The 18,312-nt window shown below is 36.2% G+C and overlaps 1 long non-coding RNA gene across 1 annotated transcript in view; it reads right to left on the bottom strand.

The window, feature by feature from the left end:
- Window positions 1-5,509: 5,509 nt before the first annotated feature.
- LOC131514483 (uncharacterized) overlaps window positions 5,510-18,312 on the bottom strand; it is a 270,591-nt gene continuing 257,788 nt past the window's right edge. The window contains exons 3-4 of the long non-coding RNA XR_009263090.1: window positions 17,287-17,340; window positions 5,510-6,187 (exon numbers count right to left, since the gene is read on the bottom strand). This is a non-coding gene — a long non-coding RNA (uncharacterized LOC131514483). The remainder of the gene's footprint in view (window positions 6,188-17,286; window positions 17,341-18,312) is intronic.

The following is an 18,312-nucleotide window of genomic DNA, read 5'->3' as shown; positions in this document are numbered from 1 at the left end:
AAAAAAAAAAAATGGGCAGAGGACTTGAATAGACATTTTTCTGAAGAAGATACAGATGGCCAACAGCATGAAAAGATACTCAACATCTCTAATCATCAGGGAAATAAAAATCAAAGCCACAATGAGATACTATCTCATCCCTGTTAGAATGGCTAAAATCAAAAAGACAAGAAACGAGTGTTGGTGAGGATGCGGAACCCTCATGCACTGTTGGTGAAAATGTCAATTGGTACAGCCCCTGTGGAAGGGCATGGAGGTTCCTCAAAAAATTTAAAAATAGAAATATTGTATGACCCAACAATTCTAATATTGGGTATTTACCCAAAGAAAAGATATTTGCTAATATGAAAAGATATATGCTCCCCTATGCTTATTACACCGCTATTTACAATAGCCAACACATGGAAGCAACCTCAGTGTCCATTAGTAGGTGAATGGATAAGGAACATGTGTGTGTGTGTGTGTGTGTGTGTGTGCATGTGTATAATAGATTATTACTCAGCCATAAAAAAGGATGAGATAGTGCCATTTGTGATAACATGGATGGACTAGCAGGTGTTATGCTAAGTGAAACAAGTCAGACTGAAAAAGATAAATATATAATTCCACTCATAAATGGAATCTAAAAAAATGAGTAAACAAAAAACAGATTCAGATCTACAAAACAGAAAATAGGGGTGCCTGAGTCGCTCAGTCAGTTAAGAGTCCGTCTTCTGCTCAGGTCATGATCTCGTGGTTTGTGGGTTCAAGCCTGGCATCGGGCTCTGTGCTGACAGCTCAGAGCCTGGAGCCTGCTTCAGATTCTGTGTCTCCCCCTCTCTCTTCCCCATCCCTCCATTCACACTCTGTCTCTCTCTCCTTCAAAAATAAACATTAAAAGAAAATTTTAAAAATATATAAAATAAATAAAAACATTAAAAATTTTTAAAATAAATACAGAGAATAAATTGATGGTTGCCAGAGGGAAGGGGAGGGAGGATTGGGAAAAATGTGTGAAGGCTCTTGGGGGATACAGGCCTCCAGTTATGGAATGAGTAAGTCACAGCAATAAAAGGCAGAGCCTAAAGAATAGCATCAATGAGGGGTGCCTGGGTGGCTCGGTCGGTTAAGCGTCCGATTTCGGCTCAGGTCATGATCTCACGGCCCGTGAGTTCGAGCCCCGCGTCGGGCTCTGTGCTGACAGCTCAAAGCCTGGAGCCTGTTTCAGATTCTGTGTCTCCCTCTCTCTCTGCTCCTCCCCTGTTCATGCTCTGTCTCTCTCTGTCTCAAAAATGAATAAACGTTAAAAAAAAAGTTTAAAAATAAATAAATAAATAAATAAATAAATAAATAAATAAAAAGAATAGCATCAGTGATACTTTAATAGTGATGTAAGACAGATTGTACTTACACTTGTGGTGAACACAGCATAACATATAAAATTGTCAAATCACCAAATAGATAGATGATAGATGCATAGATAGATAGATAGATAGATAGACAGATAGATAGAGATAGGTGATGTATAGATAGATACATAGATAGATAGATAGATAGATAGATAGAAATAATCCACACTAAATGACATCTCTTCTTCAAAATATTCATTCTGTTCTTGCTACCCTGAAATACTTCTTAATATCATTTATAATTTTGAGATTTCTGGGTTCTATATCCTATTCATTTGATCTACATTTCTATCTCATGCAAATACCACAGTCTTATTTATTGGGGCTTTTTAGTGATTTAGTGTGATTTTCTAGCTTGGTTCTCTTTTTACAAAGTTGTTTTATCCATATGTGAACAACAATAACAACAAAATTTCAACCCATACCTTGCACCAAAAACAAAAACTAACACAAAATGGATCTTAGATCTAAAGGTAAAACTTACAATTATAAAATTTCTCAAAGAAAACATAGGAGAGAGCCTTTGAGACACTGGTTTAAGCAAATATTTCTTACATACAACATCAGAAGCATGATTCATAAGGGCACCTGGGTGGTTCAGTCACTTGAGCATCTGACTTTGTCTCAGGTCATGATCTCACGGTTCATGAGTTCAAGGCCCACGTTGGGCTTGCTACTGTCAGCCTGTCAGTGCAGAACCCACTTGGGACCCTCTGTCTCTGTCTCTCTGCCTCTCCCCTTCTTGCACTCTACCAGAAATAAATAAATATTTTAAAAAAGCATGTTTCTTAAACAAATTGTTAAACTATATGATCCTTTTAATGTACTGTTGAACTCAGTTTGCTAATAGTTTATTGAGGATTATGGCATCTACATTCATCAAATATATTGGCCTGTCATCTTCTTTTCTTGTGGTGTTTTCTTCTGGTTTTGGTATCAAGGTAACACTGGTCTTGTAAAATGAGTCTGGAAGTGTTCTCTCCTCTTTCACATTTTGGAAGAGTTTGAAAAGTATTGATGTTAGGTCTTCTTTAAATGCTTTGTAAAATTCACCCATGAAATCATCTGGTCCTAGACCTTCCGTGGTGTCAGATATTGTGCTAGGTACTGGTAATTCAAATCTGAATCTTGTCCTCCAGAAATTTATGACTTAATGGTCAACCATGTGCAATGCTACCAAAAGGTCAAGTGAGGTAAGGACAGGGACAATATCCTTTGGTTTTAGCAATGGAGAGGAGTTTCAACCAAGAATGGATGGCAGTAGGGGCACCTGGGTGGCTCAGTTGGTTGAGCGTCTGACTTTGCTTCAGGTCATGAACTCACTTTCATGAGTTTGAACTCCGCATCGGGCTCTGTGCTGAAAGCTCAGAATCTGGAGTCTGCTTCGGATTCTGTGTCTCCCTCTTTCTCTGTCCTTCCCTGACTCATGTTCTGTCTCTTTCTGTATCAAAAATAAATAAAAAGATTTTAAAAATTAAAAAAAAAAGAATAGATGGCAGCAGCCACAGTTTAGAGGCTCAAAATTAAATGGAAAGAAAAAGGTAAGAAGTAGATGAATGAGAATATTGAATTGAGTGCAAGATCTTTTTATGATCATGAAGATTAAAGAAGTTTTAAATACTGAAGGGACAACATGAGAGAAATATTGAAAATTGAGAAAAATGAGGGAATAACTGAAACACTCTTTTTTTTTTTTTTAATTTTTTTTAACGTGTATTTATTTTTGAGACCGAGAGAGACAGCGCATGAGCAGGGGAGAGTCAGAGAGAGAGGGAGACACAGAATCCGAAACGGGCTCCAGGCTCCGAGCTGTCAGCACAGAGCCCGATGCGGGGCTCGAACTCACGGACCGCGAGATCATGACCTGAGCCGAAGTCGGCCGCTCAACCGACTGAGCCACCCAGGCGCCCCCTGAAACACTAACTCTAAGGTAGAAAAGAATGGGATTCAAAACACAGGTGGTAAAACTAGCTTTTTGTCAGAAGAAAAACAGAAGATCAATTGACAAACTGAGACAAACAAATGCGTGATTTTGGTTCAGAACCTAATAGAGTTTCTTTCAAAGGTTTCTAATTTTTTGCATCATAAGATGGTCTCTGCTAAAAAGGGAGTGTTTTCCACTGAAAGGGAAAATATTTTGCCAAAAAGAGCGAGAAAAAGAGAATGAGAGAGTCGAAACTTTAAAATTACAGACCTTTAAAACCAATTATTATTACTAATGAGATATGACTTAAAAATAAAAGCACCAGAGTATAATGGCATTGTTAAGTAGCATTAAGATCTCCTTTGTTTGATCACCATGATTGTATAAAAATATATCTACTTGCGAGTTTTCTCCAGGAGAGGAAAAAGCAATTGTCAGGATTCTTCTATGAATGTGCAAAGGAGTTTAGAACATGAACTGTAAAGACTAGTCAGTGATAGCCCAGTCTCAGTAGAGAGGAATGTAGTGCACAGAAGTAGGATGAATGAAAGTCCCCAAGTAGTGAAAGAGCAAAGCATTGGTGGTTCAGTGGTAGAATTCTCAACTCTCAAAGTGGTGATAGAACACGTGTTTGGGTTATCATTGAATCCACAGCTCAAGTGGACTCAGATAGATCTCTGAATTATAATGTCAGAGGTAAGTTTAAGGATGTGACTATGTGGACGATGGGGGGGAAAAAGGAGCAGAGAAGGTTGCTGGAGATACGGAGATGAAGGTTTCCAGAAAAGTGGAACAATCAATCTTGTGGATATTGGTTTCGCTTGGGGCAATGTTAACATGTGAAGTGTTAATGAGTTGGGAATAGGTGTCAACGACTTTGAAAATTAGAAGAATAATCAGAAAGTTTATAGAATTTAATGACAAGATGAGTAGATAATTATAGTCTAATGCATTGACCTTAGAACAGCTGAAATTTTTGCATGAAGGAGAAGACAAATATCATGAACAAAGCCATGGAAGTAACAGGAAAGAGAGAGGTGAAGTAAACACATGGGACATAGCTCCTCCATCTGCTGAGTATAGCACTGTCTGAATTATGTGTTTATTATTTGATATCTTTATATACCTTGAGGGTAGAGACATAACTTAATGATCTTATATACCATAGGAGATATGCTCTAAATACTTTTTGCTATCCATAAAAAATGTTGAATTTTTCCAGAAAAACTTAAAAAATTTTTTTCAAAAGATACACTTTTGCTGACCCCAAACACTCCCGCCACCATTGCAGACCTGTCAATAATGAGAATCCAATTTGAAAAAGACGAGGCATAGTCTTCTCTACTCTAAGATTCTAAACTCAAATATGAAATTCCATTAGGTCTTTCTTCACTTTCAGGATGCAGCGCAAAGTGCAGGGCAAAAGAGCTCACCTACTCTTCCTAATAATTTTCAATCAGACTATTAAGTCTCTTTTACAACCTGTTTTCACCCGAATCCTGAGTGTTTTAGAAAGTCAGTAAGTCAGTGCTTTTTGTCCTTCAGCTTCAACCTGAAAATTCACTCATAGGAAAGAAAGAAGGGTAGCATTGTGTCACATAACCCAAATAAGCTGATCAGGCAGATGGCTGAAGCATGGGTAAAGAAAAGAACCTCTCCATTGTGGTAACAAACACATTGTAAGAGGCTAAAGAGAGATAACACTGAAATGAGAGATAGTAAATTGGAGTTCAAAATGGTTCCTGTGTCTTCCATGATGTAGCTGTTTAGAAAGTTATATAACATCTTGGGGCTAACATTCCTTACCCATAAAATTGTTAGACAATTTTATGACCACAAAGGTCCATTTTAAGTCCAGGATAAACAATTTTTTAAGCTTTCTAGACCCTAAATAAATTGATGGCATTTATCTAATATAGTTGATTGCATCTAGCTCCCTACCTCAGTTTTCCAATACATTCTCTCCTCTGCCTTGTCATAGAACATCTTGGGTCTCTCAAATTCTGGCTTAAAGCATTCTACTTGGAAAAATTTAGGATAAAATGTCTAAGACTGCACCCAAACTAGAAGAATTAACTTTTAAAAACTGTTTATTCTGGGAAAGAGAGAGAGAGAGTCAGAGAATGAGAGAGAGGTGTAGGGGCAGAGAGAATCCCAAGGGCTTGATGCAGGGCTCAATTTTGCAAACCTAGAGATCATGATCTGAGCTGAAATCAAGAGTCAATCACTTAGCCGACTGAGCCACCTAAGCGCCCCTAGCCATTTCTAAATGACATGTTTATATTGCATTTTCTTAATTTTGTTTTTGTTTTGTTTTTGTTTTTGAGAGAGAAGGGGAGAGCAGAGGGAGAGGAGAGAGAAAATCTTAAGCAAGCTCCACACCTGCTCTACATCCAGGGCAGAGCCCGACTTGGGGCTCAATCCCAGGAACCATGGGATCATGACCTGAGCAAGAGTTGGAAGCTTAACAGACTGAACCACACAGGCTTCCCTAGAAGAATTAACTTTTGATCACTGCTAGTTAAAGAACTCTAAAATAAGCAACTATCTCCTCTGACTTGAGCATGAGATGGTGTGGTATGCTGAGAAATTGCCTAAGTACAGTGCCTGACATGTGGTATGTACCAGTTAAATATTAGTTTTCTTCTTTTGGGGTCATATGGGTCTTTGACTGGAGCCAAAATATATGTATGCTTTTCTCCAGAGTGCAACAGAGGCACCAAATGTTTTAAACTGAAACTGACTCAAGCTCAAGACAAGAATAGAACCATTACCTGGTCCTGCTCCTGCTCCTAGGACTTTATTTTTCATTGAGAGGTGGGGCTTTGTTTGAGATGGAGGTGGGAATTCCTTTCTCTCCTCTAGTTATAGTTTCCTGAAGTGCAAACAGGAAGAATTAAGCTATTCCCTTTAAGCCTCAGTGTCAATTCAATTTCACACATAGAGCAAATTGTTCAGTGTTCTTGTTTTCAGCGTGCAAGCTTAATTTGGCTGTTCCTGACGATATAATTGGTGTATAAAAGCAAAAAAAACAACAAAACCCAATTTATACCATTTTGAACAATGTACCAGCGACCAGGGTGTAAATATATATATGTATATGTACATATATGTAATAATATACATATACATATATATACTAATATATAGTATATACTATATATGCTATATATGTATATACTAGTATATACATATATATACTAATACATATATAATATATATACATGTATGTATATATTATTTAATGCACACACAGACACATACATCTTCAGAGTCCTTGACAACTCTGTCCTCCCCTCCCTCCCAATTTGGTTGTTCTAATAAAAGAGAAAAACTTAACACTGTAGGAAAAGACAAATATGGGGTGAATGGGTGGCTCAGTTGGTTGAGTGTCTGGATCTTGCTCTCGGCTCAGGTCACGGTCTCATTGTTCGTGGGTTTGAGCCCTGCTGCACAGGGCTCTGTGCTCACGGTGCAGAGCTTGATTGGGATTCTCTTTCTCTCCACCTCTCTCTCTCTGCCCCCCCCACCCCAAATAAATAAATAAACTTTTAAAAAAAAAAAGGAAAGAAAAATAGGGTAAATGACATTTTAAATATCTCTTGAAGGGATTACCAGGAAAATAGCCCAGTGCCATAAAGGGAATTAAGGGAACTGAAAGCCGAATGGGGAGTAGAGCGGAGGGGGGCAAAGCAATTCATTCTGCTGAAGGTCACTAATATATAACAAAACCACATGCAATGTGAAAGAGTCTGCATGTGTCCATACTGTGAAACAGTGGCACCACAGTGTCATAAGAACTGTGTTAATAATGCTTAAGAGTTTAACACAGTTAATCAACATAAAATAGGATTATCTTGTATCAATAAGAACATTAATAATAGATATTGAAATAGTACTTAACTCTAAATTACTAAAGCACTAGAAGGTAATTGAGATTTTTAATATATAAATTTTCCGACAATAATTTTATTTTCATGGAAAAATATATGGACTCTCAGAAGATTAAAAAAGACATGAAAAAATAGAGTGGTATCAGTGTGTGTGTGTGTGACTATTGTACATTTTGGCATAATAAAATAAGTGAGGGGTCAAATAAATTTTACTTTTGGGGTATTCTGGAAGATACATAGGAGAAAAGGAAGGGGGAGAGAATTCCTGAATAACAATCTTAGAAACTCCACACTAGTCAGAATAAAAGACGCGTTTTCTCCTGAAAAAATTTTTTTAAGTTTATTTATTTTAAGAGAGAGAGAGAGAGAGCAGGGGAGAGGCAAAGAGAGAGAAAGAGAGAGAGAGAGAGAGAGAGAGAGAGAGAGAGAGAGAGAGAGAGAGAGAGAGAGAGAATCCCAAGCAGGCTCTGCAATGTCAGCACAGAGCTGATGCGGGGCTCGATTTCACAAACTATGAGATCATGACCTGAGCGGAAATCAACAGACACTTAACTGACTGAGCCACCCAGGCGCACCTGAAAATTTTGTCTCAAAATGACCCTGCATCAACTACCCCAGCTGTTATGAATGAATACTGACACAAAAAACAAACAACAAACAATGGATTGATTTAACTTTAGGACATTTACATCCCTTCACTGAATCTTCTTCACAATGTGAAGCGTACACAACAGTAATATTTTATTACTCATTTAACTACTGAGCTAACTCCCAAAAAATATGATTAGATTATCCTTTGCTTATATCCTTTACACTTCTTGTTATAGTTGGTAAAACAATAGTGAATATCCCTAACAAATATTCACATAAATGTCTCACTTCCTATACATTAGTAGCTATCCTACAAAACAAACAAGTTGGAATTGGCCTGGGCCCAGCTTGACTCAACCCAACATGTGCCAGTCTCGTAAGAAAGGTAACATTCTGGTGGAACCACCGAATTTATAAATACAGAGTCTGACCTCTCTAGATTCTTCTATACTTTATCCTGTTCCCTGGAATTCTTCTTGGAGGAACCTGATTGTTTCCATTTGAAATATTTTATCTCTCAGATGTTTCTTCTCAAGAACATCTTCTGGCTATGTTAATATCTCTGTAATTTTTGAGGAAAATGTCTCATATTAACCCTTGTTATGGGCATGGACCATTCAGAGGCTATACTGATAAGTGTCTAAAAGACATGTTCTAGAGTCTGACTGTCCAAGTTTAGATCCTGCCTTTATCAGTTACTGGCTGTGTCCTCATGAACACGTTAATTAACCCCCTGTGTCTCAGTTTCCTTGTAAATTGTAATAATAGCATGTTTTCTCAAAAATTTGCAATAAATGACATCCACAAAATCTTAGAAGACTTCCTTTCACATAGTAGGCACTCGATATATATTAAAATCATTAATTTGCTGGTATGGGGGTAAGGCAGAAAGGAGTGAGAGGAAGGTTAACGTTTTTTCTTTGGTTTCTGATGTTTTTTGGTTATCCGTTGCTCCCTCAGTACATAGCCAGCACCTTCAGAAAGTAGTCTAGTACACATGACTTATAGATTCCTAGATCATTACGTGCTAGGATAACTAATACACAATGATTTATTCCTAAATTCTCTTACACTTACATATGCTTCTCAAACTTCTGCTCTGCTCTTGTTTACACAGAAGGGATGCATGTCTTTTCAAACATAAGATCTTGTTGTCCCGGATTAGAAACAAGGAACTTAATACATTCTTTCCATAGAGGTATCGCATCATGTAGCTTGCCATCAGAAAAGCTACATTTTACCTCTACTTTTTTTTTTTTTATCACTAAAACATTTCCCCCAGTCATCACTAAAGATTTCCCCCAGTCCATTTATACATCACTTTAAACAACATTTGGCAAAAAACTTTGGCACAGAAACTTGTTCAAAATCCCTTTTTTTTTTCAAAATTGAAATAACACCCAGTTGTTTCTCTTTCTTTCCATATGTTCACATGCTCAATTACTTCTGAATTTGTTCACTATACAGAAACAGACTAAAAGGGTTAAGATTAAAGTGAATGAAACCACAAACATAATGAAGAAGATAAACTTAGATTTGTTGATAAAATCCCAGGAGACACAAGCAGATTTGGAAACTTTTTCTTGAATTCTATAGAATGAATTTTTTAGCCTCAAAAAATAAAGTACTCTGCTTTACTCAACAGGCAATCAATGGATTAAGTAAGTCACTTCAAAGAAATAGAGCCTGATGACCCTAAATCAGTACATACATCAGATACTTCCCAGGAAGATCCCATTCTGATATACTCAGGAAATCTAGAATTAGCTGATGAAATTTCCTTAATGAAATTTCTTTAACAATCCAGAGGATGATGTTAGCTTCCATAATTTGCCTAGACATCATCATACTCAGACAACTTATAAATACTGGAGGGAAATTCCATTTTCAGTCAAGCTTCTGTCAGTATTTTTGAAAAGCTCCACAATTTTTTTTCTGGAGTTTTTATTTAGTGATCATTGCCAAAACCCTTTGGTTGCTTAGTATCTGGCAGGAATACCTTGAGAATCTGGTTATTTCAGTTGAGTGGGTATAGGGAAGGCAGGTAATTCTAGATATGCAAATTACATGAACTTCAAGTTACAGATCAAATTTAAACCTTTGTATATTTGAGTTCATTTGTCTTTGGCAAAACAAGTCTCCCTGTTCCTAAAAGGAAAAAGTACTGAAACATACCTTACTGAGAAGGCAGGTAAAGTTGGTGGTAAATCAAAAAGCTCATAAAACTAATATTTGATGATGTAAATGTAAATGAATTAAAAGCCACATGGATGAAAATTTTCTTAAAATATACAAAGTTATATGAAATATACATTGTATTTTTCTTAGCCTGGCACAGTAGAAAATTAATTTAAGATGATTGGAACATTAAAAATGTGGCCAGGTTCACTTGTTCCTCAGACGTGTGCTGAAAGAATGGCATTTTATTTCAAGGCAGAATTCTTGTGATCTGAGAGAGCTTCCACCCATTTATTTTTATGGGTCCTCCAATTGTAAAGAGCCTCTGGGAGACTTCAAAACTCACACACAAGGAATTAAGATCTAAGAAATTCTTGTTACAACTAAGACAGATTTTAAAAAATCTACTTCTGAGTGATCCAAACCTGTATGTAGCTCTCTACTTATGACTTATTAAATTCATAAAAATGTCTCCATAGTTCCTAGATCATCAGCTTACAGCATGCATACTTTATTTGGAATTTCGCTTATGTCCACAAAACTGTGTTCTTTTTGTGCAATGCAAGTTGGTTAGTATTGGTGAAACAACCATTAGAGTTACTCAAAGTTACACATTGTATATTAATCTTAACCCTCCTTTTTCTTAGCTAACAGCCATCATCAGAGAGATAGTGTTGCCAGTGGATACAACTTATTAAAAACTACTAATCTCAAGACCTATATTTTACATATGTTCACACATACAGTCTACCCACATCACCACGAACCATGTGGCACTGCAGTAAAGATATGCTAAGGTTTACCTGGGTTTGCAATGGAGTCTTTCTTGTAGATTTGTCCACATTTCATTCCCTGAACGCTGTCTTTTCTCTGTCACACCTTCACAGCCTCTCTGAGCTTCTCACTCATCTACTTCCTGGAGTCCATTTATCCTCCATGACCACTTTCAAAGCGTTCTGTTTCCATGAAGAAATTCTAAGGATGGCAGCCTACACTGATTTCTCCCTTTCCAAACATGTATTAATAAGTATTTTATTAATTTATGTTTTTCCCCATACACTTGCTTGTTTTATACATGTTGACTGCTATCTCACCAACCAAGTTTGTAAACCGTTAGAGGGCAGGGTGATGCCCAATACATTCTTTATTACCTTCCTCAGTGCATAGGAGGATGTCTGTGGTGTGTTTCCTATAATTAGAAACTGCTACAGGATCAGTGATGGCCCTTTTTAGTTTGGAGAAGCCATATCCTCTTCTTCCACAGATAAACAAAAATGCCCCCTCATAATAAGTTACACACAGAAGTACACTGAAGTTCTGGTAATGAACAGAAGGATAAGAAGAGGACTGAACAGGCATACTCACTCTACTTGGATCTTTCCTCACACAGAAGGAAGGCTGCTAGAGCAATGGGGCTATTCCTCGAGAAAGTTAGACCCAACTCACCACAGACATCCTTACAGAGTTTGTAGATAAACTGTATCCCTTCTTTTCTCTTCTCTCTCACTCGTTGCCAGTTACTCTTATTTCCAGATATAATATCTATTTTATTAATCTGCATTTTCTAAGATGGAATAGCAAAGAATAAACAAATCAGCTACTTCTCAAATCAAAGCACTTATCTGGTTACATTGCACACATTTACATGGAGATATGATTGGAGAATTTAACTTCTGCTTCATCTAATATATGTGTTCTTAAAAATTTCATCTTATTTTGCTCTTTTTGTTCTATGTGCTTCGGTATTTCCTTTTAATCTGCTTTTTTCTATTTGGGTTATGTTGCTTCAGCTTTTATTTTCTACAGAGTTTTGGATTATATGTGTGCCATTTCTAATTCTACTAGATTTCAGATTTAAAACCTAACAACCAGTTACGTTTTAAAGATTATAAAGCCTCTAAGATCATATTAGAGGCATGATCTGATAAATTAGTGTCCTTTCTATTTAAGATGAAAATGTCATCCACCTTTACTCTACACATAGTTTCTACCCATGCACTCATCCACTTTTTGGTCTTCTCTGTAATTATATGTGGGTTAATTATAAATTATTGAATTATTGGTTTTACATAATATGCCATTGTCATTTTGGACATTCGTATGTACTTTTGCACAAGTGATTGGTGTTAGCGAGCAAAACCAGGTATCTACATTTCATCTGGTTTTTCACTTTATTTTAGCCTCTCAAACACCTTGGAAAGTACAGAGATATTTTACATGGAAGTGACTTAACCGGTATCTAACAGAAGTCAAGTGCAACATGTCTGGCCATAGAGTGTCTAAAGGTAACAGCCCAGCTCTTGACAGTCAGAGATCTCTATTTTTTTTAAAGAGCGTCAGGGTGTTTCACATCAGAAATACAACCATCAGGACTCACTTCTTCATTATGATCATAAGAGACGTGCTTAATGATTATGTGTGGGTTGCTAACTTCCACAGCCTCCGGTGACTTCTGGGCTTCTTCATCAGATGTCTGTTTGCACAGCCCTCGAGACTTCAATTTTGCTTTCTTTTTTAGTAATAAGAGTTTTTCCTCAAAAACTTCTTATTTTTTAGGAAAATAAAATGTGTGCTATATTTATGTTAAGTCCTGGCATATTACAGAAACTCCTTATGAAATATTTAACTTTATACTGTGCTGTCCACAAATGACATTTTAAAAACATTTTCAACCTTTCTTCTGAAAGCAACATTTATATAAAATAATAGCACCAGTCTTAAGTACATGAGTTTTGACAACCATCAAAACATTCCCACCATCACGATCAGGATATTACTCCAAAAGATCTGCAGTCAACCCTGCCCCTCCTCTGGCCCCAGTCAACCACTCCTCTGCTTTGGGTCACTACAGATTAGTTTCACCTGTTCCAAAATTTCATATAAATGGAATAACATAGTAGTATGAACGCCTTTATTCCTGCCTTCTCTCATTCGGCATGTTTCTGAGATTCACCTAGTTGTATATATTAGAAGTTCGTGCCTATTTTCAGCCGCGTAACATTCCATTATATGAACACACCACAATTTGTTTAAAAATTAACTTGATGATAAGCACTTGGGTTGTTTCCATTTTGAAGTGATTATAAATAAAACTATTAAACATTCATGTGCAAGCCTTTGTGTTGATGTACGTTTTCATTTCTTTGGCATAAATACATTAAAGTGGGATTACTTGATTATGTGGTAACTGAATGTTTAACTTTACAAGAAACTGGCTGAATGTTTCCAAAAGGGCCATACCATCTACATTGCTGCCAGCAACATGAAAGGATTCTACTTGTTCAACACAATAGTTTGTTTTGTGTTAATTTTTAAAATTTGAGTCATTCCAGGGGTGCCTGGGTGGCTCAGTCAGTTAAACGTCCAACTTTGCCTCAGGTCATCATCTGGTGGTTGGTGAGTTTGGGCCCTGCGTTGGGCTCTGTGCTGACACAGCTGCTTCAGCTGCTGTCTCTCTCCCTCTCTCTCTGTTCCTCCTCTTCTCTCTCTCTCTCTCTCAAAAATAAATAAGCATTACAAATGTTTTAGATAAAATAAAATTAAAATAAAATAAAATAAAATAAAAAATAAAATTTCAGTCATTCTAGTAAGTAAGTAGATCATGGTATCCATTATGATTTAACTTGAATTCCCTGGTGATTAGTTATATTGAGCAACTTTTCATAGGTTTACTGCCCATTCACATACATTGTTTTATGAAGTGTCTATTCAAATATTTTGCCCATTTTTATTGGGATGTTTTGGCCTTATTCTTTTAAGAGTTATTTATAAATTCTAGACACAAATTCTCTGTCAAATATATGGATTGCACAGACTTTCTCCCAGCCTTTGGTTTGCCTTTTTATTGTCTTTAATAGAATCTTTTAAAGAGTATAAATTTTTAATTTTTGTGAAATCTGAGTTATCAAATTGTTCTTCTATAGCTAATACTTTTTTCTTCTTAAGAAATCATTGTCTGCTCCAAGGTTATGAAGGTTGTCTTCCACATTTTTGGTTACTTTTATTTTCACAGAAAATACTTAATTTTCTGCCTGTGTTCCTTATATTGCATTTTTAGATCTTTTGCAATCCTTTCCAACTGTTAGGCCTAGTTTTTATCAAATATTTTTAATGTGCTGGGCATTTTTAAAAAATTTTTTAAGGTTTACTCATTTTTTAGAGACTGAGAGAGACAGAGCGTGAGGGGGGGAGGGGCAGAAAGAGAGGGAGACACAGAATCTGAATCAGGCTCTAGGCTCTGAGCTGTCAGCGGAGAGCCCGACACAGGGCTGGAACTCACAGTCTGTGAGAACATGACCTGAGCTGAAGTTGGATGCTTCACAGATTGAGCCACCCAGGTGCCCCTGCACTAGGCATTTATAAATAAACTATCTTACACAAATTCTAAAACAGTCCAAGTGAATTAAATATTATTGTTATCCTCATTTTGTAGAAGAGGTATGTAAAATATGGATAACGTAAAAAAGCCAAAGGGCCAGATTTCAAACCCAGGCAATCTATTCCTAGGGCCATGTTATGTGGCCCCTAAGTCCATTTCCTTTACTAGGACTTTCCAACTCACTCTGTTGTGTCTCACCTTATCTCTTATTTTCATCCAAGTTTTTCCTCTTTTTGGAGCTGTTCCTGGTTCCTAATACTTTACAATTCTTTGAGGATTTCAAAAATTTCTTGAACTTTCTTTTTTTATCCTAACATGTAGCTTTTAGTCTATCTTCCTTCACTAATTCTTTATCCTTGCCCATGCCTTCACCACTAAGCTACCAGGTTTCATGTATTTATGTTTTCACCTGTTCAAATATGGTAAATTCAGACTATTTTGACTGTAGATTTACTTTGTTAATATATAGTGTGTTCTGACATTGTGAGATTTTTTGCATAACTCCTAAATGTGTACCTGTACATTTTTACCTACCCTGATATATGATTAGTTGGGAGGTAAGTGAAGGTCCATAGCTCCTACTCAAATTCCCCTTTTTCCTGGCAGTTTTACCCCATTGAAGTAACATGCTTTTCTGACGCAAAAGCCTGGTTACTGATATCCTAAATCAGTGCAGTCCGTGGAAGCTATAATTTTCATTAAGCATTCCTTCAGAGACTTTTCTAGGTTACAAACCCCACCAATATGGTTTACTTACTAAACAGCAACATGCAAGGGCTGAGACTTCCTCACACATGGAGTGCTTAATATCCAATTGGTTTTTGGAAATTACTATCTGTGAAGGATTACGTGAAGAAGATGAAGAAGAAATGTGAGCCACCAAGTTCTAGCTGCCTTAAGATGAGGAAAGATCAAGATAGAAGGACAGCTGCTCACACCTTAAGTTTCTGAGTCTAAACAATGTCTAGAAGGTATATAGGGTTTACTGAACTTTTCCAGGCATCCTCTGTCACATGAAGCAATGCTCTAGTAAAGTTTTCACAAGCCAGTTCTATCTATATACATATCCATGTAGGAAGATCAACATGCAGGCACTGGAAATAAGTTAACTATTATTTTGTGCTCATAAAATGTCTGTCATGTGTTTTTTGATTCTTTGAAAGTATTTTACTGAGGGCTTAAAAGAAACACCATCAGGGTTACTTATCAACACTATTTTAAAGCAAAATTTCCATAAACTATTCCTTCTCATCTTAAAACTTCAAGTGTTGTTTTTTTTTTACTTTATTTATTGTTTATTTATTTTTATTGTGGTCTCACATTTCCTAACACAGCTTGAGTCAATACCTAGTAGTTAGCATTCAGCTGATTTTTTAATTTCACATTTTATTTAGACAATTTTATCTTATTGTATTGTATTTTCAAATGTTTATTTATTTTTGAGAGAGAGAGAGAGAGCATGCAGGAGTTGGGGGTAAGAGGAGAGAGAGAGGGACACAGAGGATCCGAAGCAGGCTCTGTGCTGACAGCAGTGAGCTGCCGTGGGGCTCACTCACAAACTAGGGAATCTTGACCTGACCTGAAGTTGTATGCTTAACTGACTGAAACACCCAGGTGTCCCTTATGTAGACAATTTTAAAAAATTTTATCATAATCTCATTTGGGGATGCTATTTCTAACTTATCATTTTTTTTCTTACCTCTACAATTAAACATCAGCTTCCTTTATCGAAGGACAACAGCAATTTCTAGTTTCAAATCTGTTCAATGAAAATGGAATCCAGGGTGCCTGGGTGGCTCAGTGAGTTAAGTGTCCAACTTCAGCTCAGGTCATGATCTCACGGTTCACGAATCTCAGCCCCCCCATCGGGCTCTATGCTGACAGCTTGGAGCCTGGAACCAGCTCCAGATTCTGTGTCCCCCTCTCTCTCTGTCCCTCCCCCACTCACACACTCTCTCTCTCTCTCTCTCTCTCTCTCTCTCTCTCAAAAATAAATGTTAAAAAAATTGAAAAAAGAAAAAAAAGAAAATGGAACCCATAGTTTTTTATTCTTTTTTTTTCTTTATAGATGAGAGAGAAATTGGAAAACACTGTTGAAAGATATATGAGATCCTCCAAATAATTTATGTAGATAATTCACCTCAAAGAGCTGAAGCTTTGTTCCCCACATTTTAAGTCACTGGGGGCTGCATATAGTGATGTCCTTCAGGGAAGTATGATATATAATTGTAGAATGATTAAAGAGAAAAATAACCATTTTAAAGTAGAGATAAATCTGACAAATACTACCTTAGGTGATCAAGGCTAACATCAATAGTGATAACTCATGTTGATAGTATGCATCCTTGATATGATATGATGAAAATGACACTTTACCTCTTCCTCCCAATATTTCATAACCCAGGACAATTGTGGGGAAAACATCAGATTAATTCCAATAGAAGAAAATTCTACAAAATATATACCCAGTACTCCTTAAAATTGTCAAGGTCATCAAAGCAAAGGAAGTGTAAGAAACGGTCATAGACAAGAGGAGCCTATGGAGACCAGATGACTAAATGTAATGTGGTATCCTGAATGTCATCCAGGAACAGAAAAAGAAAATTAGGTAAGACTAAGGAAATCTAGTAAAGTGTGGACTTTATTGATAAGAAAATGTTGATATTGGTTCCTTAGTTGTGACAAATGTACTATCCTGATATTAATATTAATAACAGAGGAAAGTGGATGTGGAGTATATGAGAAATCTATTATATTTATAATGGCTCTGTAAATCTAAAACTGTAAAATAAAAAGATCTTAAATAAACGTATATGACATCAATTTATGTAAATAGATGAGAGTCTCATAGTATCAGACATATATCTGGATAAAAAGTAGTCTCCCAATAAATGACTGTTTAATTGATTTCAATTCAATGAAACAAGAACTTACCTGTGCATCAAAAGTCCTGTATGATAGGAGATGTCACATGCAGAGCTCTGTTATCTAAAAAGGTAACATGACTGATGGTTAAAATATAGACTAATTTTCTAGGCTTTTAAATTCCAACAGAGAACCTGATTACATTTGCACTGCTATTACAGGTGCACTACTGAATCTTCTTGGCCACAGATTTTTTTTCAGAGACAAACAGAGGAAATTAAAACAGGAAAACTTTCTGCTTTAGGGTTTAAACATTTATTATGTTTGACAGCAGGTAACAGAGCTAATGGTATCTACTCACTACTTAGTCACCACTTTCTCTTTAACACTAGAGTTTGGCTCCTACTGAAGGTTAACCTCACCCAAACTATGACATTGATGCTACAAATATGTACACAACACTATTCATCATGATGTCTATAATCTATTCCTGTCAATTCAAAGGAGTATCCTTTGTTTACATTAAATTTTTATAACAAACGGTTGAAGTGTTTTTTCAGGATATTATAAAAAGTGGCATGAAGTTTTACAAATTAAATTTTTCTCTGCTTAAGACAATTATGTTTTACAATAGCTAAGTTTCACCATTATACCTCTGCAATGACATTCAATGATGACGTTAATGGTTAGCCAAATTAAAAACAAGAAATCTAATTTGCTCTTTCCAGGTAAAAAAAATAAAAGTGAAGTAGATTTTGTGGTTTAATGTTTATTAATTTAATATGAAATATTAAATTAATATTTAATATATTAATATTAAATGAATGCATTCAATAATGTAATATGAAATTTACACATAAAACTAAACATTCCCTTATACATAGCATTTTTCTATTTTTTGTAGCTCTACATTTATTGCTAAAATAAATGTAGTTTATTTGACTTGAATCTAGAATGAAATACAAAGTGTATCTAACATTGTTTGCATAGGCTCTATAATTTACGAGCCTTTTGGAACACTTTTAGTAGCTGCAGCAACTCAGCCTGGGGAGAAATATTAGTTAGCAAACAGCTGTGAGAAAAGTTTATGATGAA

The sequence above is a fragment of the Neofelis nebulosa genome, chromosome 6 (assembly GCF_028018385.1).
Source record: "Neofelis nebulosa isolate mNeoNeb1 chromosome 6, mNeoNeb1.pri, whole genome shotgun sequence".
Classification (NCBI taxonomy): Eukaryota; Metazoa; Chordata; class Mammalia; order Carnivora; family Felidae; genus Neofelis; species Neofelis nebulosa.
Note: the sequence above shows the minus strand (reverse complement) of the source record. Positions and strands in the feature narration are given on the sequence as shown.